Genomic DNA, 6,124 nt, shown 5'->3' with positions numbered 1-6,124 from the left:
GAACCGCGGTCCCTGTGCTTTGCCAAGCTTGTTGCAAGTAGGTGCTTTAGACCACTGAGCCATCTCTCCAGCCCCTATTATTATTATTTTTGAGGAACCGGGGATTGAACTCAGGCCCTTGTACTTGCCAGGGAAGTGCTTATTCCACTGAGCCATCTCCCCAGCCCTTAAGATATTATTTTAATTTATTTTTACTGTGTTAAAATGTATATCTAATATAAAATTTATCATTTTAACCTTTTTAAAATGAATAATCTAGTGACAAGTATATTTTCATTGTATATAGCTTTTGTACTGAAACTCTGTGAATTTAACTCAGTGTCTTCTAACCACTATTGTGTGGTATAAGATAAGCAGCAAATCTTATATTTTTCATGTGGATATCCAGTTTTCTCAGCATTTTTTTTTTCAGAACCAGGGGTTGAACTCAGGTCCTTGTTCTTGCCAGGGAAGCACTTATTCCACTGAGCCATCTCCCTGGCCCCTCTTAGCACTTGTTGAAAAGACTATGTGAAGCCGTTATAGGTAGGTGGATGCAACTAGACGTTATACTAATCAGTGAAATAAATCAGACTCACATGTGTAAATATTGTGTTGTCTTCCTAATGTAAGAACCTAAAAGAATAAATAAAATCTGAAAGGTATGAAAGATACAATAGAATGGAAAGAAATCGACCTTAAGGATTAAACAATGAAGATAAGAGAAAGGAGAAAAAATAGGAAAAAAGGAAGGAGGGAAAAACATGCAAGTATATACACAGGATGGTTAAGATGATTTACTCATAATTTTGATTAGTTTTTTTGAAAATAGCAGTAAATGTTTAAAGTTTTCACCTTGACTAACTCTGTATGCTGATATCTGAAATCTGAGCAACTACATCAAGGACAACAATGTGTAATACAAAACCCATGGTTGAATACCTTTTGTCTTGGTCTTCTAGATGTGTACTCTTTCTAATGTCTTATCAATTATTATACTCTTTAAAATAAATTGAAACAAAAAAGATAAGGAAAAAATTAAGATTTATTGAAAGCAAACACCAATATTCAGTTATTGCCACAATCTTGCCTAACTATATCTATTAATCTGAGCAAAAGATTTGATGACAAAACTAGATAATATAGTAACCATTGTTAATGAGCTATTCCTGTTTTAAAAATCTGTAACATTTGTATTGTTGTAAGTTACCCTGTTTCTGTCTTTTTCTATTTATTTTTGCTTCTGTTTTTACTCTTCAAAATAAAATGAAATAAAATATTTAAAAAAGTAAAGAAGACAAGAAAATAGAAAAAGTTAAGGTTTCTTGAAGTCAAGCACTTATAATTATTTGTCCGAACTTAAATAATTATTTCTGTTAATTTAAGCAACAGTTAATGATAAAAATAGATAATATAACAACCATTGTTAATTAGCTATTCTCATTTTGAAAATCTGGAACATAAGTACTCCTATATGTTATCTTATTTCTATATTTGTTTCTACTATTTGTTTTTGCTCTTCAAAATATAAAATAAAATAAAATAATAAAACAAAGGAAAAGACTGACATTTTCACATGGAAAGTCTTGGTACCTTAGTAAAAAATCATTTGACTATATACATGGTAGTTCATTTATGAACTTTTATTTGTTTAGTCTGCATGTCTGTTTTTATGCCAATACTAAATTGCTTTGATTAATGTAACTTTGTAGTAAGTTTTAAAAACAAGAAAGTGTGAAACTTCCAACATTATTCTTAATTTTCAAGATTTTTATTGCTTTATTTTGTTTTTGCTCTTTGGGGTTTCTTGAGATTCCATATAAATTTTCGGATTGTTTTTCTTTTTCTGAAAGAAAAAAAATCATTAGAATTTTGATAGGGCTTCCAGGGAGTCTATAGGTCACTTTGCAGTAGCACTGACATCCGAGTAATACAACATCTGCTTGCCTCTCAATTACTTTTTCATTCCTGAGACACAATATTTGATACAACTTAAAGGAAGAGAGGTTTACTTTGGCTTAGTCTATAGAGGTTTCTGTCAAGTTCTTTTTGTAACTATTTTGACGATCATATAGTTCTTCTCTCTTCATTTTGCAAATGTCGTAGGTTACACTGGTTTTTATGTGTATTCAACCAGTCTGTATTTTAGAAATACTCTCTACTTGGTCAAAGTGTATAATCCTTTTACTATTGTGATATTTGTTTGCTAGAATTTGTTGAAAATTCTTATATCAATATCTATAATGTATATTGTGCTACAGTTTGCTTGTGGTATCTATATTTGCTTTTGGTATCAAGGCAACGCTGGTCATACAGACAGGAAGTGTTATCACCTCTTTAAATTTTGAAAGAGTTTCCAAAGTATCAATTTTTTTTTCTCTGTATGTTGGGTGGAATGCATTAGCAAAGCTATCCTGATCCTGAGTTAAAGATTTATTCAGCTTGTCTATTTGTTTATGATTAATCTTAGTAGATCATGTGATTTACAGAAATATATCTATTCCATTTGGTTATCCAATATATTAGCATATATACCCAAAATAATCTTGTATAAGCCATTGTATTTGTAAGACCTTTAATAATATCTCACTTTCATTTCTGATTTTAGTTATTTCAGTTTTTTTTCTTAGTCTATGTAGTTGTTTTATCAATTTTATTAATGTTTTTAAAAAAGGACTTTGGTTTTTATTGATTTTTCCATTAGGCTTGGAATGAGTGCTTTGTATTATTTTATTCTCAAATCTATTAAGATTAGAGTTGTTGTCAAACATGGTGGCACAGTCCTGTAATCCCAACACTTGGGAGGCTGAGGCAGAGGATTGCCATGAGTTTGAGGCCAGCCCGGAGTACATTGTGAGCTACGTAACAAGATCTTGTTCCAACTCCCCCAAATAACAATGATTAGTTTTGTGGCCTAACACTGTCTATTTTAGTGAATATTTTATATGTATACTTGAGAAAAAATGTATGCTATGGTGTTGTTAAGCGGAGTGACTTGTATGTGTCTTTTATGTTTTATTGACTTATAGTGTTGTTCAAGTTAATTTCCTTATTAATCTTCTATTTTCTTTTACACTGTTGAAGTGGGATGTTAAAACATAGAACCATTCAGAGAGTTAATTATCTATTGCTCCTTTAAATCCTGTCAACATTTACTTCATCTTCTTTAGAGTGCTTATATTTGGTGCTTTTATTGTTAAAATTATTGTATCATCCTAGTGAATCGACCTGTTTTCCATTAAATAACATCTTTTTTGGTTTCTTGTAACAAGTTTTGACTTACAGTTTATTTTGTCCTACATTTGCCTCATCAACTTGGTATTTACTTTGTTTTTTCTCTGTACTAAGGATTGAACTCAGACTGTCTCATTTGTTTTAGCCGGGTTGCATAAGCTACATCCCTACCCCTTTTCAACTTAGTATTTATACAGAATATCTTTTCTCCAATCTTCTAACTTGACTGTACTTCTTCCTGAAGTGAAGAGCGGGCCTTCTGGTTGTATAATACTCGAATCGTTTAAAAAAACTGTGGCATTCTCTGTCTTGATGTTGGAGTTTATTAACATTTTCTGAACCATAGTTAATGTGAAAGGACTTTCTTTTCCTCTTTTGTGTGCTTTCTGTATGTTTGATGACTTTTTGGCATTCATTTCCATCACTGCCACTTTTCTTCATCTCTAAACAGTGACATGTTTGATTCCCTTCTCACTTCCTCTTATACATACTCTACCACTACTTCCTTTGTGCCCAGGGGCCTGCATTAACATTCTAAAGGTATAACAATCTATTTTAATTAATACCTACTTACCTTCACCTGATTATTATTCATTCAATGACTTAGTGCCCTAAACTTTGTCATATGCACAATCTATATGCCTATATATCTCTCATCTAACCTTATTATTGGTACAAAGAATATCTAATGTATATCTACTAATATAGATTCATATATGTATTTTATATAAATATATGTATTACACTTATATGTATTTTTATACAGTGCTTTTTAATCATCTATGAAATTAAGAGGTATAACCCAGAATTGTAATAATATTGTATTTTACATATGACCATTTATTTACCTTCATTAGAAATTGAATTTTCATAATGGTTTGAGTTACTGCTTGCTTTTACATTCCTTTTATGGCAGGTCTAATGGTGATGAATTCATTAGCTATCGTTGATCTGGGATTGTTTCACCTTAGTTTTTGAAAAAATGGTTTTATCATATATGGAACTTTTAATTAATGCTTTTTTTTTCTTTTCTCACATTAAATATGCTGTCCCCTTGCCTTTTGGCCTCCCAGGTTATTGTTGAAAGATCTACCAAAGATCCATCATTTGTGATTTTTTTTTAATTTTTAAAGAATACAAAATAGTTTTAAAAAAGCATTAGAAAGGAAATTGTTTTTATTTTACTGTTCAAGATTTCTTTTTCTCTTTGTTTTTCAACAGCTTGACTTTAATGTGACTGGATGGGGAATCTCTGCTGTGTGCTACTTGGAGTTTGTTAGGATTCTTGAATTTATAGGTTTAAATCTTTCATAAGATCTGAGAAATTTTAGGCTACTATCTCTTTCATGTAATCCTTCCATTTTCCTGATTAAACTTCTGTAAAGCACAGATTAATCTCTTGATAGTGCCCCAAAGTTCCATAGTATCTTTCTACTTTCTTTTGCTGTTTTTTCTGTTCCTCAGACTGTTTAATTTAAATTATCGTATTATTAAATTCACTGCTTTTTCTTCTGTTTAAATCTACTGTGTAAACCTTCTAGTAACATTTTCAATGTTTGAATTTTATTTTTATCTCCAAAATCTTCGTTTGGATTCTTGTGTATACTTTCTGTATGTTTGTTAATATTTTCATTTTGTTCACGTATACTTCACCTAATTTCCTTTTATTCTTTGTTCACTTTTTTTTTAAAGCACCTTGGGTACATTGAAGGCCATTGTGTTAAAGTCTTTGCTTTCTCAATTCTATGTCTGTATATCTTCCAGGGCAATTTCTGCCAATATAGTTTCTCCCTTTGAATTGGTCATATTTTCTTGTTTCTTTATAGGCCTTGTTACTGTACTGTTGTTAAAAAGAGAAAAACACAGTCACTACTTCCAGGCTTAGAATATTGACTTGAATCATATTTTAAAATTAGTTAAGCATGAGATTAGCCCAATGTGAGAGTAGAGGGCATTTTCTGCATACATATCTTGGTTTGGTTCTTGTCTCTCTTTCTCATTTTCCTAATATATATGACAACATTTGAATATCTTTGTCTCAGTTACTTTTCACTCATTGTTGGAAAAAAATACCCGGCATCCAAAATTAAAGAAGGAAAAAAAAATTAAAGAAGGAAAGTTTTATTTAGCTCACAATTAATGGAGGTTTCAGGCCATGTTTGGCTGGCTCCAAGGAAGAGTAGCACATGACAGAGGGCAGCGGCTTCTGGCAGCAGAAAACAACAAAAGAAAAGGCAACAGCTGTGGAACTTTGTGAGCCTTTTTTCCTTCCACACTGACTGTGAAGACCAGAACTCCTTCGAGGAAGTGTATGAATCATCCATCCTCAGATATCTCTCTCTCTCTCTCTCTCTCTCTCTCTCTCTCTCTCTCTCTCTCTCTCTCTCTCCATATCCTTCAAGTGCTGAGTCACTGTAGGGAGGGGATCTCCATTCCCAGGGTGGGCCCTCTATACTCCAAGGAGGACCCTCCACACTCTAGGGAGGGGCCTCCATGTCCTAGGGAGGGGGGTGCAGCACTCATACAATGTCTATGCCCTCTTCTTGCACAGGATGAGGATGTTTACCAAGTATAATCTGGCTTTCTGATGAGTTATTTAATTCAACTTCTAAACTTCTCAAGTTGACACAATATATCAACCACTACAATCTTCATTTCCTAAAATCTCCATTTGGATTCTCCCTGGGGCCTTATATGGTGTATTCTATGTGTCATTCATAATCTCTTAACTGAAGCACTTATAAGCTGTAATATTCAGACTGCATTTTTATGAGAAATAAATACCTGCCTGTGCAAGATCTAAGTTAGGCAAAATGTAGAACAGCCCTTTCAGTAACCCTCGGCAGACTGGACGCAATGTTGTGAATAACATCTTCTCTACTGTTCTTAGTTTGAGAAAGACAATTGTGAA

Source organism: Octodon degus, unplaced genomic scaffold (assembly GCF_000260255.1).
Source record: "Octodon degus isolate 3935 unplaced genomic scaffold, OctDeg1.0 scaffold00012, whole genome shotgun sequence".
NCBI classification, from domain to species: Eukaryota; Metazoa; Chordata; class Mammalia; order Rodentia; family Octodontidae; genus Octodon; species Octodon degus.
Note: the sequence above shows the minus strand (reverse complement) of the source record.